We start from the raw sequence: 26,444 nt of genomic DNA, 5'->3' as shown, positions 1-26,444 counted from the left end.
ATTCATGGAATTCAATATAGAAACATCATAGCATAACATAAACATCAATTTCATGGATTAAAACATAAACACGTGTTAGGGTTTCTCAAAAATCAAAATCCCCAAATCCTAAGTTCAATATATCTAACCCACATACATTACATACATTATGTTTACCCATAACCACTTGAAATCTCTAGGTCCTTCTTCTTCTAGTTTCCTCTTCTCCTCTTTCTCCTTTCTTCTCTTCTCTTCTATTCTATTCTCTCTCATTCTCTTGTTTTACAAAACTATCTCTAATCTTTAAAACCCTTACTATCTTTTTAACTCATAATGGGCTTAACCCACTTATCCACCCATTCTAATTAATTAGGCCCATTACAAGACAATTGATATTTCTACTCATAAAATTCAATTATTCAAATAACACATATATTCAAATAATTCAAATAATCACCATAACACATATTTAATTAATTATCACACCAAATAATGATTAATTAAAATAAACACCTAATAAATAAATACATAAATTAAATCGGGGTGTTACACTGTGAGCAAGCCCTTAAAATCAAAACATGTTATACACCTACTAATGCCTATAAGTCTCCCTGCCCTTGTAGGGGGAACATATGCACCTGTACTATTTGACCAGTACAGTGGCGCCCACCGTGGGGCCTTGTAAAACTAACTTGGGCCGCACCTTCTTTATCACCATCATCCTTTCTGTTGTTACCCTTCATTCCTACATCTAGCCATCCTTAACTACGGTTGCTAGGAGAGCTCCATCCCTTACGCCAAAAGACACCAGTGGCAACTGTGATGTCGATACCATGGCGGAGATGCACACCGCTATTGACGAAGTAAGACGCCATAACTAGACGGAAGAGGTGGAACTGTTGAATCCCTAGCCACTCTCAGACAAAATATGATGGGTGTCTGTCCTTGAAGGTTTCAAACGTCTCATTCTTGGCCATGTTTGACAAATGGAATAATCTCTATGAGCATATTGCCTCCATCAAAACACAGATGTCCATCATAGGAGTGTCAGACTCTCTGAAATGCAAGTTATTGTTAGGAACTTTCAGAGATGCCCCCTCAGATGGTACATGGGTATTTCTCGTTCTTCCATTAATAGATATCAGGAACTTGTAAGGAAGCTAGTATACTAATTCTCCGCCAATATCCATAGGAAGATGTCCACCACCAGACTGTTTAACATTTTCCAGCGTCCGTCAGAATCACTGAGGGACTACTTCGCCCGCTTTAATGAAATAACTATCAGGGTCGCCCCTCTGAAATGGACTTAAGGAAAAGCACTTCAATGAGACCCTCGCCCAAAGTTTGTCACTGACGTTGGCAGAGGAGGTTACCAGGGCGGAGTGCTACATCAAAGGCCAGAAAAGTAACACCGAAAAGCAAGCTCACGATGTCAATGAGCGGATAAAGGACAATACCATATTCAAAAGACTGGGAAAGACGACAGTAAGTTTCATGCCTCTAAATACTCATCGAGAGTAGATCTGGAGCGAGGTACTTCACTTGTATAACATCCCTACACCGCCTACTCTAAAGGATGCAGTAATGGGACTTAAACCTGGAAGGCGATGCAAATTCTCTAGACTCAAGGTACATCTTATCGAGGATTTCTACCAGCTCAGGAAGGAAATAGAAAAGTTGATACATGAGAGGCACCTCAAGAAATATGTGAAGGGCAACTCCTCTAACCCAGTAGAGAGATCTAGTTCACATGGCAAAGAAAGTTCCAAAAGCCTCGAGTCATACAAAACCAAAGAGACGTCCTAGAGAGAGGGAAGCAAAGTGGCACAACACACGCTTAACACATAATCGGGAGGATTTTATGGAGGTGGAAAAAGTAGCTCCACCCGTAAAAGTTACGCTCACCGAATCCTGGACATAGAGAATATATTTGAGATAGAGATTATGGATACACCAGACACCATAAATGCCCTCTTGAAGAAATATGCATTCGACATCTATCCTCACAATGATGACGCCATGGTCATCTCAGTCAAATGCGAAGAATGTAAGATTAAAACGATTATGGTAAATTAGGCAAACTCCTCCAACAAACTATATTGGGACGCCTTCGAGAGAATATGTCTTGACCCTGAAGACCTGAAGCCTTTCAGAGGATCACTGGTCGTACTTTCAGGAGAATAAGTGCAAGTAAAAGGGTACATAACCCTGAGAATCATAGCGTGTCGTTGCATATATTTGGTCGAAGAATCAGAGAAAAATAAGCGAAATATGAGTCAAAATGAAGAAGAAAGACCAAAGAATGAGGGAAAAACTAGCTAAGTGTGAAGATTATGGACTTAGTAAAAATTTGAGTGAAAAAGGATGCAACTTCGTAAATAACCACATGCACCATCCAGCAGCATTGCGCGTGCGACAGGGCCATAAAAGTTTCATCGTGCACGATGCATGTCACCACGCGCGCGATGGTCACTTTTTTAGGCTTTTCTGATGCGTTCTGGTTTATTTCTGAAGCCAATAAAAGGGGATTTTCTACACTTTCATAAGGGTTACAATTTGGAGAGAGCAAAGCACGATTTTGAAAATACAAAGGGTGATTTTTAGAGCATTTGAAACCATTTGAGGTCATTACTTCAGAGGAATTCATATGTTATTTTCATCTATAAATTGTGGAATTGTTATTTGAATTATGAGTAGCTAAGCTCCTATAGGTTAGGTTGTTTTATGATGAACCTATTTCAATATTGTTGGATTCTATATTGATTTGACTTTGTATGAACCCTTTGATCCATAATGCCATACAATTTCTTATTGATCTTATTGGTTTTTATATGAGATACTCTTTTAATCTGATTTTTGGCACATAGGGAATACTGACCATTAGTCTATGTGTCGGACCTAGGGCAATTGTTATACTTACGCTGGTTGAATAGTAATAGAAGACCCCGAGTAGTGGCATAGGGAATTAACGTTCTATACATCGCATAACCCTGCTTACGCTGGTAGACTAGGGATAGAAAACTCGGTGTAGTGGTTAACGAGTTATTTCGTTAGGGTTCGGCTATAACGGGTTTGTTAATTCACTATGGGGTTATTGTGATAAGATCATTGATATAGGACATCAAACATCAACAATAGAGGAATATGGGATTCTAAAACACAACTTGACCGCTTTCGTGATTCTGTTTACACGTTTATTTGTTTTTCACACTAAAACTCGAACCCCCATACTAGTTTTTATACATTGCACACATTTTGTCTTGCTTGAAGGCAGTCCTTGTGGATTCGATCTTTTAATTTCTTTCAACATTATTGGTACATTTTCAAAGAAGTCATCAAGTTTTTAGCACCGTTGCTAGGGACTGTTATTTTTTCAACAATGCAACATATGTGCAATGTTTTAATTTTAGTCTTTTTGATTTTCGTTTTATTTTCTTGTTTATCATAGTGCTACTGAGGTATTTTCTGTTTGTAAGTGCATAATTCAGGATCATCATTAATACCATTGGATCCAGAGATTGAAAGAATCGCACGTGCTCGCAAAAAAGTAGTTAGAGAAGAAACTCTGGGTGATGAAGTATCAGTAGAAGAGAAACTATCAAGTTCTTTTGACTCTGAGGAGGAAGTCACCATGGCAGCTGCACAACCCGTAACTATGGGGGACTACTGTAAAAGAAACGATGCAACACGGGTTTTGAGGGGGTTTGTACCGGCAGGCCCTGGTAACTTTGATATTAAAAATCTTGTACTTTTAGGTTTAAGAGAAAATTCTTTCGATGAGAACGCAATTAGAGACCCTTGGGCGCATCTTACACGCTTATATGAAACAACTTAAATTTGCAAACCATCTTATGTCACTAAAGACCATGTTAAATTGAGGTTGTTTGAAATCTCACTGATTGGAAGGGCAAAAGATTGGTTACTTTTCCTTCCAAATGGAATAATTTGGACTTGGAAGGAATTGGAAGATAAATTCCTAGAAATATTTTTTACTACTACTCAGTTTGCCGAGCGTCGAGCAGAAATTATGAATTTTGGCTCAGATTGAATTGTTAAATAAAAAGCGACTTGAAAACAGCTTAGGTATAACTAATGTGAGCCAGGTACAAGAACTTAGGTGCGATTTCTGTGGAGGAGAACATGCGAATGGAACATGCTCGTTGGAAGGGACAAGTGAGGATATCCAATTTTCTAATTTTCAGAAAAATAACCTGTATTCCAACACATAAAATTCGGGTTGGAAAGATCACTCAAATTTTCGTTGGAACAATAATCAAAATTCAAATGCTAACCAAGGTATGCAACAAAGCCAACAAGCTATGTTTCAAAGGAAGTCGTCACAGTTGGAAGAGACCTTGCAGAATTTCATTAAAGTCACTCAAAGTAGTTTTGATCAGGTAAATAAGTACCATGAAATTGTGAGTAGAAACCATGATGCGTCAATCACGAATTTGGAGATACATATTGGTTAGTTATCTAGACAAATAATTGCTTTGCCAAGATCAAGTGGAGGATTCACAGGTAACACTATTGACAGTCCTAAGAATGAATCACGCAAGGTTGTTGATACAGGTTTAAGGGTGATTATTGAAAAGGGTAAAGATGAAATAGTTAAAGAGGATGTGATTGAGAAAAAAGAAGGAGGAATTGAAAAAAAGGAGAGTGGAAATCAAGGTGACAAAGAGGAAAGAGGAGTCACCCTTGATCAACTCATTGATAAAAACTCTCCTTATAGAAGAACAAAGAAGCAGATCTTGACTGAACCAAATTCTCCTTTACCGAATTACATAAAACCATTGTACCCGATAATTAAGAAGAAACGAGTTCAAGATGATGAAGCAGGGATGTATGCAAAGTTCAAGGTAATGCTAGCTACACTCCAGGTACGTATTTCGTTCCATGAAATTTTAGAACTAATGCCTGAGTTTGATAAATTTATGAAGGCATTACTAAAGGGGATGAAAAAGAAAGTGTTCAAGGAACATGTAAACATAAGCGAAAAGGATGATGTGGTAATACGTCAATCCTTGCCACCAAAATTAAAAGAGCCAGGTAATTTACTATTTCTCATAATATCGGTGGAGTGAATATTCCACATGCTCTACCTGATCTTGGGTCTAGCATAAATGTCATGCCACTGAAGACGGTACAAGAATTGAATGTGGGTGAGATCACACCGAGTAACATGACTCTCACTCTAGTTGACTCATTTGTTAATCAACTAGTTGGTATATTAAGTGACGTGTTCATACATGACGACGACTTAGTGTTTTCTGCAGATTTTATAGTGCTTGATACAAAAGGAGATTAAGGAGGATCTGTTATTCTTAGACGACCATTTTTGGAAATCAGGAAGGAAAAGATTAATGTAGAAATAGGTGAACTTATCTTGAAGTTCAATAAAGAGAATGTGGTTTTCAAGGTGTATGACTTGACACCGTATGTGGAGAATTTGGATACTTGCTACCATCTGGAGGAAAAACGTAGGAAAGTAGACAAGGGAACAAGAAGAAGTGAAGTGACTGGCATGAGGGTACCCCTTGCGCCTGACGTGCCTTAGACATGGATCATCAAGCTAATGTCGTAAAAAAAAGTGCTTGATGGGAGGCAACCCATCAGTAAGAATTTATTTTTATGTCATAATGAATTTTAATTTTTAACATTGTCATTTTTTGTGTTATGTTGAAGAAGAAGAAGAAGAAGAAGTAATGATGACAACATCAATTGTAAACCATACAAGAAAAGAAAAACAAAAACTCCCAGTGTTGAACGAAGGATAATCATAACATCGTCAGATAATGAAACACATATCAAAGAGCATTCAAAAAATAATATTAACAATAATGAACTTCATATATTATCCTCTGACGATGAGTCACTTCTCATACACAAATTAAAGAGTCGAAAATCCATTAAAGAAAAGCAAAGGAACAAAAAAGGCTCATCTAAGAAAAAAATAAACAAAAATCATAAAAATTGATTCCAATTTTAAAGACTTCTTTCATGTTTTAACATTTAATTTCATGTCTCACCTTGCATTTCCATTATTTATAAATGTATTAGTTTTCAATTAAATTAGATTTTTTCTTTTGTCATACTAATCTTATTATCTATATTATAGAATTTATAATAAATAATATCTATCATAAATAAAATATTATTTTATTTTAACAACTTTTATTTTACTATCCGCGCGAACTTCTTTAACACTTGCACAGGGTCCTATTCTAGTTCATATCTTAAATTATGCATTTGTAATGGAATCATAGTTAAAGTAGTTGTCATAAAACAATCATAGCAGAGTATAGACATATTACACTTCAACTCTAATAGAGAAGAAAATGTATAAATTTGTTATACATTATGAATTGAATTGCATTTCTAATTATTATATAGAAGTACATGATAACTCAATAGTTATGGTACATAAAGTAGTATTCAATTGTGGATAATATATTTGAAACACTTGAAGAGAAGTCAACCTAAAAAAATGGGGAATGAAAAAGTCAGTAGTAAAATACTTTCAGATATATAAAAGACAAGATAGGAAATAAGATAGTAAGTATCATCTAATTAAACCAAAATAGATATGTTTGTCAAAAAAAAAAAAGTAAGGGTAATATACCAACAATTGCAAATAGAAGTATGAGTAAATATTTTAGAAAGTGAGAGAAAAATAAATTATGAAAAACATGAAATATTTAAATAGCTAGACAACATTATGAAAGATTTATTTGAAGAACTTATTAGTTGTTTGAGATAATGAATTTTTATCTTTGCCATTAATTAATATTTTCAAATCACTCTTACTCTCGACACTTGACATTGCGACATAGAAGAATCTAAGACTGAACATATTTTTTGAAAAATATAAATCAATAAAATCTAATGATTGGCCTTGAGATTTGTTAACTATCATAGAAAATGAGACAATAATGGGAAATTGTCTTATGATAAATTTGAATGGCCAAAGAGATTGACAAGGAGACAAAGATATTCTGGAGATGTAAAAAGTATTTTCAATATGGGTACCTGATATAATCCTTGTTTTGATGACATGATTTGCTAGCCTAATAACCGCCAATTTGTATCATTCCAAAGTCCTTCAGGTTGATCTAAATTCCTTATCAACATTATAGTTGTGTCAATCTTTAGTTTCATTGAATGATTTGCAAATCTTGAAGTTTTTAAAAAACTTAAGAATTCGAGTGTCAAATGCTTGAAAGCATCATTTTCATTAGCTTTTGATCTATCAATGGAATCACTAAACTCTTTTACATCACCTTAATGAAAGATTTTAGAGTATTAACATTAATATAATGAAATTTTCAAATGGTATTTGAATAAATAGTGATGAATAGCAATGGTTACTTGGAAGTAGATTAGTGATGCAATCATTGATTTCATCCACTATCTCAATAGTTGATGCTAAAATTGTTCGACTTTAAAGAAAATTTGAATTTGTGTAGTTTTAAAGGAGATTTGGATAAGTACTTGTAACAATCTTCTCAATTGGGTTCACATAATCTGTTAGAAGTAACTCAGGTGGAATAGTAATTGTAACATATCCATCATTTAGTTCAGAGATTTTTCCATCTCCTACTTCTAAAATCTTTTATTCAGAGAACATATGAATCTCTTTCGCATTGGTTGATATTAGCCGGTTTACAAATGCATATATTTTTTGTTAGTCTTAGAACCTTGCTATTATCCCAAATATATGAAGCATTTATTATTGAATGCACAATATTAGACTTAATTCCTCTTAGTATAACCGGTAGAATTTGTGTGAAATCACTACCAAAAACTACAACTTTTTCTCTCCAAAAAATTTATTACATGCAACATTGTCATCACCCATGATATCTTTCAATGACTTGTCCACTTGATGCAACATTCAAAACAATATCGCGTTTAGAAGATACAACTGTCGAAAGTTTGTTTCACATAAAAAAACAATTCAGTTCCTAACTATCTAGAAAAACACAACTCCTGTTACAACTTGCATAATTTCTCTAAAACTTTGGAGTTGTTATTCTTCATGAGAAAAAAAACCTTAGCTAGTGTAAAATGCATATGTCTCAATGGAAGGCAAAAATTACTTTCAAGTCCTATAAACACAAAGCACGTCACTGTATGTAATATTAAATTAACTAAAATAATTGAGAAATTAGAATGAGTAAAGATGGAAGAAATCTATCAGTGGAACATTTTTATTTCCAGTAAAGTGCCATGAACACATCAAGCAACGTGGAACATGAAGCACTTAATTAACGATATGTATTTCCAGTAAAGTGCCATGAAGAAATCTCTAAGTGGAACATGTTTATCTACTTAGTTAGTTAACAATATGTATTTCCAGTAAAGTGCCGTAGCCACAACGATCTTTAAGTGGCACATGTTTTTCTATTAACATTTATGTTTACATGAATATGCACATGTTCTAATGTTAATCAAGACAGTGCCATGAACACATAACTCTAAGATGGAACAGAATCTCTTCAGCATATTTAATACGGATTAGAGTGGTGAGTTGTTTAATATAAAAAGGGTGGATGAGAATTAATTTAATAGAAATAAATAGTAAATGTAATCCCCCTTAAAGATTGAAACAATTTTTGATATAATATTTTCTAAGCCGAAATATCATATTACCATTCATTATATATCAATCTATTTTAAAGAAAATTTAGGACATAATTATCTGGATACCAGATTAGCTTAAACTTTTTCAAACTCCTCCTTCTGTTTTTTCTAATTGCTTCTCAATTTCCAGCAAAATTGGTTGTTGGATAATTCGAAAAAAATGGTTAGAGCTAAGATAAAAAACTATAGTAAATATAAAACAGGGATATATAAAACAATTTAATATTATCTGGATTCATTGAAGTCTAATATTTCTAAAAATCTATTACTAATCCATTTTTAATCTAATTAAGTTAATTATCCTAAAAACTAATTCATTCTAAAACTCTAATATTCTAAAAATTCATCAAGATTAAACCCTAATTATCCTAATGTTTCTAATTACTAAATCTAATATACCATTCCAATCAAAACTAATTAACAAAAAAAAATCACAAAACAAATGTGGGCCTTGGTAAAGAAGAGGGGGGTACAAGCCCGGTTCTCTGGGTGAATAGTGGAAATTCGTTTGGGCCTTAGGCCCAAACCGGATCCAAGGTTCGGAACCGCCAGGGTTACCCAAGTCCAACATTTAACTTTATTCCTCTTAACCTTCACAATGGTCGTTCACTCACGTTCATGGCGCACAGGAAACTTCATCATCACATGTCGAATCTTCTTCTTTCATACACAACAATGGCGCTTAACGATGATGAATCCGGTGAAGCAGCGACATACGCGACGACTTCCAAATTTAAAAGTCGAAAACAACTATTATCCTTCATTCGGTTGAAACCGAGTCCAAGCGCAACTCCTTTCGTGTTTTCCATGGCCTTGCGTCTTCTCTCTCGAAAAGATATTTAGGAACGAAAAGACGATGAAGCAGACAACTTCGACGTCAATATCCAGAACGAAGTTCAACAAACATCATTCAATATCAAATAACAACGCGCGCGGGATCGAAATGGAATCATATTTAGAGAAAGAACTTACCAGATCAAAGCTAAGAAGAGGTAACGAATCTGCTCCCTCCTTGGTTTCGATATCTATTGCTTTTCCTCACGCCTTTTGTTATTCTTCGAACCTTGATGTTATGAATCGTGCAAAACTCTTTGAATTTCTCTCTGATAAATTCTGGAAACAAAATCTTGATTCAGTTCTCTTCTTCTCTGCAATTTTTGTTACTTTCACTGTGAACCGTTGAAGTCCTCCGAATTCGTGAATGAAGTGTTGAATGAATCTCTGTGAAGTTGAGCGTGATCCCTGAATATCATGAAGTGAATCAAATTTATAGGAGGGAGTTAATAGTGTTGGTGCAAAGGTAGAATGAATGATGAACGGAAATATTCTATTAAGAGAATGTCGGCTACAAAACATAATAAAAGTTACAATGATTGCCACCCTATTTATAAGCTAAAATTAGGGTTACTAGAATAGGATAAAATACTAAAATACCCTCTAACAAACTTAGGGGCTAAGAAAATAGTACAATTAATAAATATGAATTACTTCTAATACCATCCCTTAATTCATATTCCATCAAAACTTGTAACACCAATTCCATCCCTTAATCTGAGAAATTGATCAGTCTTGATAGCTTTCGTCAGAGCATCTGCCAACTGTTTCTGAGTGCTGTAGTGTACAACTTCTAACACTCCCCTCTGAACTTGATGTCTCAGAAAATGATACTTGGTCTCAACGTGCTTGCTTCTCCCATGCAACACTGGGTTTCTGGCAAGATTGATTGCAGACTTGTTGTCAATCATCAGCTTCAGAGGTTTGTTTACTTTAATCTTCAGATCCTGCAATAGATTCAGAATCCACACAGCTTGGCATGCAGTAACAGCACCTGCAATGTATTCAGCTTCACAAGTTGACAACGCCACAACAGGTTGCTTCTTGGAACACCAAGAAATGGGACCTCCCAGAAATTTGAATAAGTACCCAGACGTACTTCTTCTGTCAACTCTGTCTCCACACCAATCAGAATCTGAATAACTCAGAAGTTCTGACTCATCCTTTCTTCCAGAAGGAAATAATACTCCATACTTCAGAGTTCCCTTGATATACCTCAGAATCCTGACAGCAGCTTGGTAATGGGACCACTTAGGTTTACTCATGAACCTACTAACCATCCCAACTGAATAGCAAATATCAGGTCTGGTATTGCACAAATACCTCAGAGAACCAACCAACTGTTTGAAGGTTGTAGCGTCCACATCCTTTCCATCAGAGTCAGAATCCAGTTTCTGATTTGTATCAGAAGGTGTGACAACAATCTTACAATTCTTCAGTTCAAATCTCTTCAGAAGTTCTAATTCATACTTGAGCTGATGCAAAGTAATACCTTTCTCAGAGTATCTGAACTCCATCCCTAGAAAGTATGTCATTTTGCCTAGATCAGTCATTTCGAATTCATTCATCAGAACTTTCTTGAACTTGGCTATCTCCTGTTCAGAACTTCCAGTTAGCAGTATATCATCAATATATAAACATACCAGAGTCATATTTCCTTCAGAAATATGCTGAACATAGACACCGTACTCCATCTCACATTTCTGAAAGTCTTGCTTCTTGAAAAATGAATCAATCTTCTGATTCCAAGCTCTGGGTGCTTGTTTCAATCCATATAGAGCTTTGTATAATCTGTACACCATCCCTTCCTGATTCTTTTTCACAAATCCAGGAGGTTGTGACACGTAAACTTCTTCTTCTAATTGACCATTCAGAAATGCAGATTTTACATCTAAATGCATCAGAGGCCAATTCTTGTTAGCAGCTATTGCAATCACCATTCTGATTGTTTCATGTCTTGCTACAGGTGCAAACACTTCAGAGTAATCCAGCCCAGGTTTCTGTAGAAATCCTCTGGCTACCAACCTTGCTTTATGTTTTCCAATTGAACCATCTGGCTTTAACTTCTGCTTGAAAACCCATCTGACGATGATGGCTTTCTTGTCTTTTGGAAGTTCTGTCAGCTTCCAAGTCTTGTTTCTCTCTATAGCATCAAGTTCTTCTTTCATGGCCTTCAGCCAGAGCTTCTGCTTAAGAGCCTCTTCTGTACTTATGGGTTCAGAGTCTACTAACATGGCACACTGAATAACTTCTCCTTCAGAGTCTACTTCAGTGTCTTGCAGCATGTCAAATTCTGCATATCTTTTGGGGATGTTTCTGATTCTTTGTGGTCTCTGAATTTGTTCAGAGTCTTGAGCTTCAGAGTTTCTAGCTTCAGATGGTTGACTTCCTCCAGAGCTTTGACCATCTTCAGGGGCTGGCATATTTCCAGAGTCTGAATTGCCACCAGAATCTGGATTACCATCAGAGTCTGGATCATCAGAGCCACCTTCGTCTTCCGAGTCTTCTCCAGAGTCAGAATCACTATCAGAATCAGAATCAACATCAGAGTTTACTCAAACTTCAGAAATTCTTAACTCTGACCTTTCTTCAGAAGTTCTAACATCAGAATCAGATTGAGACTTATCCCAATTCCAAACTTCTGATTCCTTCACAATCACATCTCTGCTGAATTCAATTTTATTGGTTTCTGGACAATAGAGCTTGTATGCACCTGTACTGTGGTACCCTATCAGAATCATCACTTTGCTTCTATCATCCAACTTCTGTCTTCTGGCTTCTGGAACATGTTTATAGCAAACAGAACCAAACACCTTCAAATGACTAACACTTTACTTATCTCCAGTCCACTTCTGTATTGGAACTATTTCCTTCAACTTCTTTGTAGGACATAGGTTGAGTACATACGTTGCGGTGGCAACAGCTTCTCCCCAGAGCTTCTGAGGAAGTTTCTTCTCCTTTAGCATGCTTCTCACCATATCAAGCAAAGTGCGGTTTCTTCTTTCAGCAAGACCATTGTGTTGAGGGGTATAAGGAGCAGTAACCTCATGCTCAATTCCATTCTCCTCACAGAACTTCTGGAACTCTTTGGAGTTATACTCACCTCCACCGTCAGTTCTAAGAATCTTCAACTTCTGACCACTCTGATTCTCAGCCTTCATTCTGAACTTATTGAATTCATCAAACACCTAGTGTTTAAACTTAATAAGGGATACCCATGTCATTCTTGTGAATTCATCAACAAATAACACAAAGTATTTATTCCCTTCAATCGATGCTACTGGAAATGGACCACACACATCAGAATGTACAACTCCCAAGGCATGTTTTGCTCTTGGAGCAGTTTCTGACGCAAATGGCAATCGTGGTTGTTTTCCTTCCATGCAAACTTTGCATGACTTTTCAGGCTTCTTAATTGCAGGAATTCCATGTACCAACTTCTTTGAATTCAGATGTTTTAAGCTTCTGAAATTCAAATGACCAAATCTTCTATGCCACAACTCACTCTCCTTCTCAGCACTTGTTGCACTAAGACATTCTGAGTCTGCAGTTCTGACATTCACCTTGAATGTTCTATTCCTTCCCTGTTCTGACTCCATAATCAACTTCTGATTGCAGTCATACCAGGTACATACCACACGTTTTGAATCAATGTTGTTTTCCCATTGTTCAGAATCACTCTGACATTTCCCATACCTTCTGCATTAAGATATTTCTCATCAGCACATCTGATCTTTGTCCTCTTTTCAGAGTCAAAGTCAACCAGCCATTTCTTGTTTCCAGTAAGATGATTTGAACAGCCAGTGTCCATATACCACCAGTCTATCAGATCCATATCATCAGATTCAGAGGCCATCAATAGCACAGATTCGTCATAAGAACTTCTGGCTATATTTGCTTCTTCTTATTTTCTCTCCTTGTTTGACCAACAGTCTCTAGCAAAGTGACCAAACTTCTTACAACAGTAACATTGGATCTTCTTTTTGTCATACTTCTCTTTTCCCTTCTGAGCATTCTTTTGTCTATCAGAGGTTGAGCTTTTTGACTTCTGACCACCATCAGATCTTCTCCTGGCTTCTGACTGCTTCTGATACCTCCTATCAGAGGTTGCTTTCAGAGCCTGCTGCTCTACTTCCCTTTCAGAAGTTCTCTCAGTCAAACATAACTCTTGCGCTTCTAGACTGCTTTGCAGCTCTTCAATTCTCATGGTGCTCAGATCTTTGGAATGTTCTATTGCTACCACAATCACTACGCCAAAAACTAGAATAGACAATGCACCTTAGAGGGCGCTTTATTACAAAAGCGCTCTCTAAAGTGAAGCGAAAAATAAGGAGCAATAGACAGCGCACTTTAGAGGGCGCTTTTGTAACAAAGCGCCCTCTAAGGTGAAGCGAAAAAATAAGGAGGAGATAGAGGGACAACAATACATGGCGCTTTTTAGAAAGCGCCCTCTAAGGTTACCCTTAGAGGGCGCTTTTATTAAAGCGCTGTTATAAGTCCATGTGCATTTCCAGCTTATAAAGCGCTTCTGGAAAGCCTTAGAGAGCGCTTTCATAAGCGCCCTCTTAGGCCCCCTTTAGAGGGCGCTTTTTTTCCACAAGCGCCCTCTAAGGTGAAACGAAAAAATAAGGAGGAGATAGAGGGACAACAATACATGGCGCTTTTTAGAAAGCGCCCTCTAAGGTTACCCTTAGAGGGCGATTTTAATAAAGCGCTGTTATAAGTCCATGTGCATTTCCAGCTTATAAAGCGCTTCTGTAAAGCCTTAGAGAGCGCTTTCATAAGCGCCCTCTTAGGCCCCCTTTAGAGGGCGCTTTTTTTCCACAAGCGCCCTCTAATGTCCCCTTTAGTAAACATTAAAATTATAACATACTGCGCGTTTTGTTATTTCACTATCTGTTATTTTCGTTCTTTTTCACGTTAGGGTTCTAAGGCGTTTTCCTTCCACCTCTGTTAGATCTACATTATTACTGCGCGTTTCCTCCTTCTACCAATCAAAGGTACACGCTTTTCCCAATTTCTGTTTTATGTTATTGCTTTGTTTTAGCTTTGCCCAATTTCTGTTTTATGTTACGTTTGTTTCATTGTTGTCTATGCTACGTTTGTTTCGACCATGATAGCGCATGCAATAGGAAATTGACGGTTGGTTTTTAGTGACCATGATAGCGCATGCAATGGGACTACATTACCCAGTAGTTAGGGTTATACGACCTATGAACATATGATTTTGTGTCAACACCAGTATCATTAGAAACCTAGGTCCGAATGTGTTTGAAATCTTCTGAAATTGTTTTTTTGTTTATTCTAATTAGTAATGGATAATACATGGATGTCTTCCAATCGATTATCGAGAGAGTACGAGAATGGGGTATCAGAATTCGTTAAGTTTGCCATTGCGCACGCCGAAGACCCTAGTAGAATGATATGTCCTTGCTTGGGTTGTTGTTATGGGAAACGGGTTGACGCAGTTCAGTTGACATCGCATCTAATGAGGCATGGAATTGATCGAAGTTATACATGTTGGAATTTGCATGGTGAGAAAAGTAACGAGAATGTTGAACCGGGGGATAGTACGACCTATGCCTCAAACTATAGTGGCGCAGATACATACGATTGTGATCGAGTTGAAGAGATTGCAGAAGCACTTGAAGGAGATCTTAAGGATTGTCCCGAAATGTTTGAGAGGTTGGTAAGTGATGCAGAGAAACCTTTGTATGATGGTTGCACTAAATTCACAAGATTGTCTGCGGTATTAAAGTTGTACAACTTAAAGGCGGGCAATGGGTGGTCGGATAAAAGTTTCACAGAGTTATTATCCCTTTTGAAAGATATGCTTCCTGAGGATAATGTTCTTCCCAATCGAACATATGAGACCAAAAAGATGTTGTGCTCTATTGGCATGAGCTATGATAAGATACATGCATGTCCAAACGATTGCGTTTTGTTTCGAAATGAGTATGCATCGTTAAATGAGTGTCCTAAATGCGGTGTCTCGCGATATAAGAACAAGTTGTCTCCAGCAAAAGTCTTGTGGTATTTTCCTGTTATTCCGAGATTTAGACGCATGTTTCGTAGTGAAACCGATTCAAGACACTTGACCTGGCATGCAGATGAAAGAATTATAGATGGAAAGTATCGACATCCGGCAGATTCAGCACAGTGGTTGAAAATTGATAATGATTATCCTGAATTTGGAGAAGAATCAAGAAACCTTCGCTTGGCATTATCTACTGATGGAATGAACCCACACGGTATCCAGAGTATCTCACACAGTACATGGCATGTGATTATTATGATTTATAACCTACCTCCATGGCTATGTATGAAGCGTAAGTACATGATGTTGTCTATATTGATTTCTGGACCTAAACAACCAGGGAATGACATAGACGTGTACTTGAAGCCCTTAATCGAAGATTTAAAGATTTTGTGGGAGACCGGTGTGGAGGTTTATGATGGATATAGGAAAGAAAGTTTCAACTTGAGGGCGATGTTGTTTGGCACAATTAATGATTTTCCAGCATACGGAAATCTATCAGGGTATAGCATAAAAGGTCAATGTGCGTGTCCTATTTGTGAAGATAAAACAGATTGGAAGCGCTTGGAGTTTGGTCAGAAGAATGTCTTTCTCGGTCATCGGAGATTCTTAAATTCAAATCATCACTACCGTGGATGGAGAAAGGCGTTCAATGGAGAGACAGAACAAGGCAGAGCTCCACCTATATTGACGGGTGATCAAATTTTTGAAAAGGTGAAAGATTTGGATACTCAGTTTGGCAAGCCTATTGCCCACACACTTGTCAAAAGTGGGTGGAAGAAGAGGTCAGTTTTTTTTGAATTGCCGTATTGGAAGTCCTTGTATGTGAGACATTTTCTTGATGTTATGCATATTGAAAAAAATGTATTTGAAAGTGTTATTGGCACGTTACTCAATATACAAGGAAAGTCTAAGGATGGCCTTAAGGCAAGAAAGGACTTGATAGCGATGGGAATAAGAACTGAATTAGGACCCTTGAAGAAAGGAAAACGAACATATCTACCTCCTGCTGCTTATACTCTATCTAGAAAGGAGAAAAAAACATTGTGTAAGTTTCTAAGTGAAGTTAAAGTTCCAGAAGGGTACTCTTCAGATATTAGAAGACTTGTGTCTATGAAAGACCTCAAGTTAAAGAGTTTAAAGACCTATGATTGCCATGTTATAATGGAACATTTTCTCCCAATAGGTATACGTTCTATTCTTCCAGAAAAAGTAAGAAGCTCTATAACTAAGTTGTGTTCTTTCTTCAAGTCAATTTGCAGTAAGGTGATCAATCCTGCGATCTTACCAATGTTGCAAAAAGAAATCGTTATTACTTTGTGTGAGCTTGAAATGTTTTTTCCCCCATCAGTTTTTGACATAATGGTACATCTAGTTGTTCATCTTATGAAAGAGACACAATTGTGTGGACCAACTTATATGAGATGGATGTACCCTGTTGAACGTTATATGAAAATATTAAAAGGGTACGTGAAGAACCGAAGTCGACCAGAAGGTTGTATGGTTGAAAGATACATTGTTGAAGAAGCGATTGAGTTTTGTACTGAATATTTGTCTAATGTTCAGTCAATCGGACTCCCCAAGTCTCAGCTTGTCGAAAAGAAAGAAGGAAAAAATCTAATTGGAAATAAAATCGTGGCAGTATCAAGGGTCGAACGGGATCAAGTGCATTTGTATGTTCTGCACAATGAGAATGAGGTTGAGCCGTATGTTGAAATTCACAAGGATGTTCTCCGAGGTTTAAATCCCAATAGAAATGAAAATTGGATAGTACGAGAGCACAATCGATGTTTTATACCTTGGTTTAAGGATCATATTTATTCAAAGTATTATTCAGATCCCGCTTCAATAACAGAAAGGTTGAGATGCTTAGCATATGGTCCAAGTTTCCATGTTTTTTCTTATAGCGCATACGCGATTAATGGATACACATTTTATACCAAAGAACAAGATGATAAAAGTACTATGCAGAATAGTGGTGTCACCGTGGTAGCTGAAGCAATGCACATATCAAGTGTGAAGGACTTAAACCCCAAATTTGCAAATCTGTCGTATTTTGGTGTTATCGAGCGCATTTGGGTGTTTGATTATGAGAAGTTTCAGATTCCTATATTTGGTTGCAAGTGGGTTGAAAATAATAACGGCATTCGAATGGATAAGTCAGGATTTTTGCAAGTGGATCTTAATAGGGTGGGATACAAATATGAGTCTTTTATTCTAGCCTCTCAAGCTAGACAAGTGTTCTATGTCAATGATCCGAAAAGTACGAAATGGTCTATAGTTCTTTTTTCCAACAAAGTAATTGATGAAAACACTGGAGATCAAGGTGATATTGATGTTGAGATTGAATCGTTTACCAGAAATGATCAAGATGAGAATATTATATCAAATGATTCATATATTAGAAATGATCATAATGAGGGTATTTGGATCAATCCAACCGTCTGTGTTGTTAAGAGACATGTAGAACATATTCCAACCAAGAAAAGAAAGAGAACTTAGTGAAAAAGGTACAGGTCAAATGATTTTAATTGTTTTCTTTATTACAGGTAAAATGACTTTTATGATTTTAATTGTTTTTACATTTGTCATCTGATTTTAATTGTTTTCTTTATTACAGGTAAAATGGCTATTATGAAGTCAATCATTCGTGCAAGAGACAAGGGTGTAAAATTTGAAGTACATTGGAGTGCTGAAGACCAACTAATTTTTTTTCATCAGGCTTGTGTCTCAATAGAGGATGGGTATCTACCTAAAGTTACTTTTGTAGTGGTCCAAAAGAGACATCACACCCATCTCTTTCCTGTCAGCCCCAAAGAGACCGATAGAAGTGGAAATATTATGCCAGGTTTTTTCAATATATTTCTCAACGCAGCTGGTATATCTTATCATTTGAATTTATCACTTTTTGCTGATTTTGTTGTTCTAAATTGTCAAAGGAACCGTGGTAGACACCAGCATTTGTCACCCTAGGGAATTTGATTTTTACCTTAACAGCCATGCAGGAATTCAGGTAATATTAGCTATGTCATTTAATTTTTACCTAAACTTGTACTGTTTTCATTTAATTTTAGAAGCCTTCTGATACTATTTTTTTCCATTCAGTTATGCGAGGTGTACTCGATCTGTCTCAATAGGTTTGTTACTCGATTCCCTTTGCTTGTTTTTGTTTTAGGCTATACAAAACTTTAGTTTAACAAAAATGTTATCTTGTATGCAGTTCCTCCTGCCTATTATGCACACTTGCTATTATTCACCATGCCTTTTTTGGATATACTACTTATGCTGCCATCTGTTTTTTTGGTTGAGCCTTATTTTGTATGGATGTGCGATAGAACTACTAGACAACTTTTGGATATACAGAACATGTTTGCCACCATGGGTGGATGGGCGTTATTTTGTTTAGTATTGGTTAGAACTACTAGACAGCTTTTGGATACAGTGGTCACTGGGTGTTGGTTGCTATGGATCTTTCGAGACTAATAGTGTATTATCTCGATTCGTTATCGGGTGATTGGAGTAAATATCCGAGTATGAAGAAGACGGTTGACGCGTAAGTGAAATTCCCCTAAATATTCGTGTGTATTTGTATATTTAATTATGTCTGTCAGATATTTCATCTAATTTGTTACTAAATCATGAATATGTTTTATTCTCTTAATTGTAGTACTTTGAGGAATACAAATCTTACTCAAGAGCTCATTTGGATGAAATGAAGGATGAATTGTGTCAATTCATTGTTGATCAAAGAATCATATAGCTGGGTTGTATATTGTTGTACATATATGTATGGAATGTTGTTGTTGTATGCTGTTGTTGTATATATGTTGTATATTGTTGTTGTACTTTTACTAAATCATGAATATGTTATTGTATATTGTTGATCAAAGAATCATATATTAATGTTGTATATATGGAGGATTAATGTTGTATATAAATGGATTCATGTTGTATATATCAATGGATTAATGGTGTATAACATTGGATTAAAGGATGAAATCAATATGAATTTTACACTTTTGCAGCATGCGAACAGGTTACCAATTAAATATCCACTGTTTTTCAAATAAATTTTTTTAAAATAACTAACACTTTAGAGGGCGCTTTGTCCAGAAAGCGCCCTCTAAACACTTTACATTGACAACTTTAGAGGGCGCTTTTTCCTGAAAGCGCCCTCTAAACACTTTACATTGACAACTTTAGAGGGCGCTTTTTCCTGAAAGCGCCCTCTAAACACTTTACATTGACAACTTTAGAGGGCGCTTTTTCCAGAAAGCGCCCTCTAAGGTGTCCCTTTATGGACCACTCCAGAGGGCGCTTTTTTCTGAAAGTGCACTATAATGTGGCCACTTTAGACAGCGCTTTCTCTAGGAAAACAAAGCGCTGTCTTTACCTATGCCAGCGCCACTTTAGAGGGCGCTTAAAAGCGCTGTTATAGGCCAAAATAAGCGCCCTCTTTTCCCTTATTTGGCGTAGTGAATGTAATCAAATTGAGAGGTAAGGGATCTCAATACCTTCTCCATGATTGTTTCTTCAGAAAGAGTTTCTCCACACGCTTTCATCTCATTAGTGATCAGAATCACTCTGGAGATGTATTCAGAAACTTTCTCATTATTCTTCATGTTGAGATTCTCATATTGCTTTCTCAAGGACTGAAGCTTCACCTTCTTCACTGATGCGTCACCACCATAACATCTAACCAGTGTGTCCCACGCAGCCTTTGCTGTCGTTGAATCTGCAATCTTCTCAAACACATTGATGAATGAAGAACAATGCTTTCTGGTCCTTCTTCCTTACTTCCTTCTGCGTGTTTTTCTGTTCATCCGTCGCATCTGCTGCTACCGGAACATAACCATCAGTGACAAGATCTAGAACATCTTGAGCACCGAAGAGTACACGCATTTGGATCATCCAACGATTCCAGTTTTTACCGTCAAATACTGGAAGTTTGGTGTTCATGTTGCCGTTTCCGTTCACCTTTCTACCTTGCACAATACACTCAGATTTCTCACACAGTGTTTCCCAACCCACAGAATTAAAATTCTGATCAGATTTTGTTCAAGATTCAACACGAATCCAAGAATCAAAATCAAACACACAAGACCTCACGTTCACTCATGTTTCCCGTGTTTCCCAATGAATCCGAACCGGAGCTCTAGATACCAATTGTTGGTGCAAAGGTAGAATGAATGATGAACGGAAATATTCTATTAAGAGAATGTCGGCTACAAAACATGATAAAAGTTACAATGATTGCCACCCTATTTATAAGCTAAAATTAGGGTTACTAGAATAGGATAAAATACTAAAATACTCTCTAACAAACTTAGGGGCTAAGAAAATAGTACAATTAATAAATATGAATTACTTCTAATAAATAGAATGTTAACTCTGTTAAGTGATTCAGAATGAAAGTCGGTTGGAGGTTAGATCATAGAGTTAGTTTTCGGTTATGATTGGATATTGTAAATTAGTTAGAGTTAACTGTGGATTTCAGTTTCTGTTAGGTTAACTTGGATGAGAAATTCTGTTAGACCGTTAGTGAATTGTTAATGCAGTTATGCTTGGTTATTGGTTTTTTGTGAAAACTGTTAAGGTTGGTTGCAATCGGTTAGTCACTGTTAGTTGAAGAAGTAAGTTAGAATGTTATATTCATGAATTGGAATTCAAGTGATTTAGTTAATCTGTTAAAAGTTATTTGTTGCAGTTCTGTTAGTTATGTGATTTGCAGGTTAGTATAATTGCAGTTAGATTTCATTTCTATATTTAACATAAGGTTAGTTTGTTTGGATGAATGTGGTTAGTGAATGAATTTATGTTAGAAATTTTTGTTGTTAAATTAGTTCAGTTATGAAGTTGTGTTGTTAGATGCTAGAAATTTGTTTTGTTAGTTGATATTGATGTTAATATGCTGAGGCAGTCAGTCTTGTTAAATGAATTGGTTGTGGATGAATTGTGCCTGCTTGAATTAATGTTTGTAGTGACATGGTTTCAAGGCAAAGAAAGGCAAGGCATGGCAAAGTTCAAGGCATGACCAAGAGCATTCAAGACAAAAAATGATGTAACTTGTTCATGAAGAAAAGTGATGATGGGATCTCATGAAATCATGCAAGAATATAGATACTAATAGCATTAGGGTTTAGGAGATGAAAAAACGGTGATAGTTGACTTTGGTCAACTAGTCAACCAAAAAGGCAATAGATGACGAAAAGTCAGCTTTTGTAAAAAATGAATTTTTTGACATTTCTTTTGTATGGACAATGTAAACTATACTTCAATGAATAAAATGAAAGTTTTATGCATGAGAATAGGTCTTATAATTAATGAAGCATGCTTTACATTCAACTGGTCATTCTTCCAAAAGTCATGTTTAGAAATCAACATGAAACCATGATCTTGTATGCACCATAACACATCGATCAATGGAAAATGAATGCTTTATGAAATTGGATCCATGGACCTTAGCATGAAACTTAAACAAATGGACCATAAAGTTTGTCCAAATGGGCCATGAATGCAGCATGAATGAAACTTTGAACTTTAAGTCAATGGACCATGAAACTTAAATCAATGGAACTTGAATGCACCATGATCTTTACACCAATGCATGAATATTGAATGAACCAATATAAGAACTTGAACAATCAAAGTTATAAAACCATGGTCATCAGATGAACTTAATGATTGATTTCAATGGTAATGACATGATGCAAATCCCAATGAACAATCAAACCCCTTATATGATCTAGACTTTCAATCCAAATCCAATGACCAAGATGAAAATTAAGCAAGTCATGGTCATAAAACAAACAACCATAAATCACCAACTAGGGTTTCAAGCATTGGTCTAAGAATATACTTCCATATTTACTACAACACCCCAATCCCCAGGGTTTGATCCTTGGGGAAAAAATAGGCTTTTGTTGGGTAAAATCAAGCTCAAACCTTTGAATATCTTATGATGTTAGAATATTAGATGATATGGATGTTCATGAATGTAGATAAACCTCAAACCAAAAGGTTAGATAAAAATGAAAAGGGAGGGAAATTTTTGGGGTATGACACATGGATGATAGGGTTTCCAAAGCATCTGCCATCTGATTTTCTTCTCAAGGAACATGGGAGAAAGTGATATTGTCAAACTTTGTTAGTAGATTTAGCATATAATCCTGATATGGAATCAAGTTAGCATGTCCCATTTCCCAATCACCTCTAATTTGATGTATCACTAGAGTGGAGTCTCCATATACTTCAAGGACTTCGATCCTTAAGTCAATAGCCTCCTCTAGTCCTATTATGCATGATTCATATTCAACCATGTTATTTGTGCAGTCAAAGCAGAGTTTTGTTGTGAATGGTAGATGAAAATTCTTGGGAGACATCAACACTACCCCAATTCCATGACCTGTAGAGTTTGAAGCACCGTCAAATATAAGAGTCCATCGCTCCTCTGGTACAGGTCCTTCGTAAAGTCTAGGGATTTCATAGTCTTTGATGACCATAATATTCTTTTAGCTTGTTTTGTTCTTTTTTCATTCTTCTTTTTTCTTTCTTCTTGCCTCCAGTTAACAAGTTTTGGCACGTAACCGGTGATCGAGGTATTCCCGCAGGATTCCATGAAGGTAAAAGAATTAAGTGTTTGCAAAAGGCAAGTACTAGTGGGTCAAATGAATTTGAAATGAGATCTTCTGTAAAAGGTAGAGAGACGTCTTCCAAAAGGCAAACAGCTAAACTGAAAAGCGACCTTCTCGTACAACAGGTAGCAACGACTCCTTAGCAAGAGAAAAGGGAACTTCCAAATACAGTTAAGAAAACAAAAGGATGGACAAATTTCTCTCACAAAAGGTGACGAGAACTCCTTAACAAAAGGTTAAGAAAAAGGTGGGAAAGAGGGAACACCTCGCTGGGGAATATGATTTTCTCGTATAATAGGTAGCAACGACTCCTTAGCACAAGAAAAGGGATCTCCCAAACAAAAGGTTAAGAAGAAAGGATGGTCAAATTCATCACACAAAAGGTGATGAGAAATCGTTAAGAAAAGGTTAAGAAGAAAATGGGAATGAGATTCTCGTACAAAAGGTAACGAGAGCTCCTAGACACAAGGTCTACTGGGGATTCTCACACAAAAGGTAGTGAGAACTTCTTAAAGAAAGGTTAAGAAGAAACCTGGGGATGAAATTCTCGTATAAAAGGTAACGAGAGCTCCTAGACACAAGGTTTACTGGGGATTCTCACACAAAAGGCAGTGAGAACTTCTTAACGAAAGGTTAAGAAGGAAGTTGGAAGGGATTTCTCATACAAAAGGTAATGAGAATCTTCTCAACAAAAGGTTAAGAAGGCGCGTGAAGATGAATATGATTTCTCTTGCAAAAGGAAGCGAGAAACTTCTTAACGAAAGGTTAAGAAGAAAGATGGAAAGGATTATTCATACTAAAGGTAATGAGAAAATTCTCAACAAAAGGTTAAGAAGGAAGATGGGGGGATTTCTCTTACAAAAGGTAATGAGAAACTTCTCAATAAAAGGTTAAGAAGAAAGATGGAAAAGATGATCATCTCATACAGAAGGTAGCAATGGCTCCTTAGCAAGAGAAGATTTCCATGCAAAAGGTAAAGGGTACTTACAAAAGGTAAGCGGGTTAAGGAATAGAAATCCTTGAGCAAAAGGCTGAGGAGACTTACAAAAGGTAAGCAACTATGGGTGATAGTCTTTATGCAAAATGCACAAAAGGGACTCACAAAAGGTAAGCAAGGAGGGGGAATAATCTCCCATGCAAAAGGCATGTGAGATACTTACGAAAGGTAAGTAATTGACAAGAAGGTCACAATCATTTGCACAAGGAAAAACAAAGAGTAGACCTGCTAGGTAAGACCTGGACTTAAGGGGATTCGTCAGACGAATATGGGCTTTAGCATATTCTGACAAGTGGGGAACTTTGCAAATAGGCACGAAAACCTCATATCGTCCCTCATGCACAACGGCAGGGATGAAGTAATGGCTACCCAAACCTCGGGACTCACCAACCTATATCAAGCGTTTAAACAAACGGGAAGCAAAGATCTGGCAAAGGTACCCTACTCGTGCAAAAGGCAACGATGGGGGATATGTGATTTCGTGCACAAAGCAATGAAATAAACTCACAAAAGGTAAGCTATCTCGATAGTCTTCTCCATGCGAAAGGCAAAGAGGGATTGTAAACAACAAAAATAGAATAAACTCACAAAAGGTAAGCACTTGATGAAAGGTCACCAATACTCGTAAAAGTTCTGAAGATATTTCACCAAGCGAAACTTGAGTTGAGAGAATTTTCCAGACAAAATTTGGGCTTTGATACGCTCTGTCAGGTGGGGACCTTGCAGTAGGCACAAAAACTTTATATCGTTGCTTAGGCACAACGGCAGGGGTGAAGGTTTGAAAACAATGGTTACCCAAACCCCGTGACTCACCAAACCTACATCAAATGTTTAAATAAAACTTGATGCAAAGATCTGATAGAGGTACCCTACTTGTGCAAAAGGAAACGAGGGGGAGACATGATTTCATGCATAAAGCAACAAAATAAACTCACAAAAGGTAAGTTATCTGAATTATCTTCTCCAAGCGAAAGGCAAGTAGGGCTGGTACAAGGCCGAAGGTAACTTACGAAAGGTAAGTGAGTGATGAAAGATTCCAAAGGTACTTACAAAAGGCAACACAACGAAGATATATTTTGGGAAAACCTGCGGGGAATACCACACAAGGGTTTCATGATAATGTTCTCACTAGGGAGGAAGAATGTCTCAACGGAGGATTCTTTTATGCTTTCGAGAAAGACTTTCATGCAGTTATGCATATTTATTTTTCATGGCGTAATGCTCTATCTGGATGGAATATGCTACGCACTTCATGATGAAATGATATGAAAGATTGCTTATGTAAAACGCTGATGCATGGTCAGGCTTTTGGTTAGACGGTATGGTAGGATGTACCTTGAAGATTGAGAACTGAGGGTACCAATAACCATTAGGTTTACCAATCAGAATCAGGGTTCTCTATTGAAAGGTTTAGGGATGCATTTAGCGTGACTCCCCGACATTCATCTTGAACTTAGAAGTCTCTTATGCACAATGGAACTTCCTTCCATAGTCAGTCATGCCCCCGTCTGTTGGGAAACTGCATGGATTGCCCCAGACACAAGTTATGAAGCAGCTTTTTCATAATAACTATCTCGATATAACCTGCCTCGGTGTCTTGGAACTGCATACCTTTGATTAACTATTTCGAAGAGATTTGTTTCTTGGGTTCCTAAGGTAGCTTTCCCCAGCACAAGTCTTCGAATAAATTTTCCTATGGTTGGCCGATATTTGAGGAAATACCCCTGACTAACATGTCTTGTAGAGATTTGTCAAATCTTGACGTAACTTCCTTAGATCAATTGTATCTTGTAGAGATTTATCGACATGATTGCTTCATATTAACTGAAAATTGAAGTGTCTTGTCTTTCTGCTTAACGGAGTTCTTAGACATTTTGCTTCTTGATATGATAAAATGAAATGGCTTGCCCCTGCTCAATGGAGTATCAGGCATTCTGCACTTGATAGGATCAATCAAAATAATTTGCCCCTGCTCAACGGAGTCTCAGACGTTTGGTCTTCTAATGCGATCAACTGGAGTGATTTACCCCCTGACTATCTAATCTTTGGAGAGATTCGCCGAATCTCGACATACCTGTCTCAGAATAACTGAATCTTGTTAAAATTTCTTGACGTGACTGTCTCAGATGGACTGAAAACTTTGAAGCATCTTGTCTTTCTTCTCAATGGAGTTCTCATACATTCTTCTTCTTGATATAATCTCATGAAGTGGTTTCCCCTGCTCAACGGAGTCTTAGGTGTTCAACACTTGTTATGATCAATCAAAATAATTTTCCCCTGCTCAGCGGAGTTCTCAGGCTTTTGTCTCTCTGAATCC

This window comes from Lathyrus oleraceus, chromosome 7 (genome assembly GCF_024323335.1).
Source record: "Lathyrus oleraceus cultivar Zhongwan6 chromosome 7, CAAS_Psat_ZW6_1.0, whole genome shotgun sequence".
Classification (NCBI taxonomy): Eukaryota; Viridiplantae; Streptophyta; class Magnoliopsida; order Fabales; family Fabaceae; genus Lathyrus; species Lathyrus oleraceus.
Note: the sequence above shows the minus strand (reverse complement) of the source record.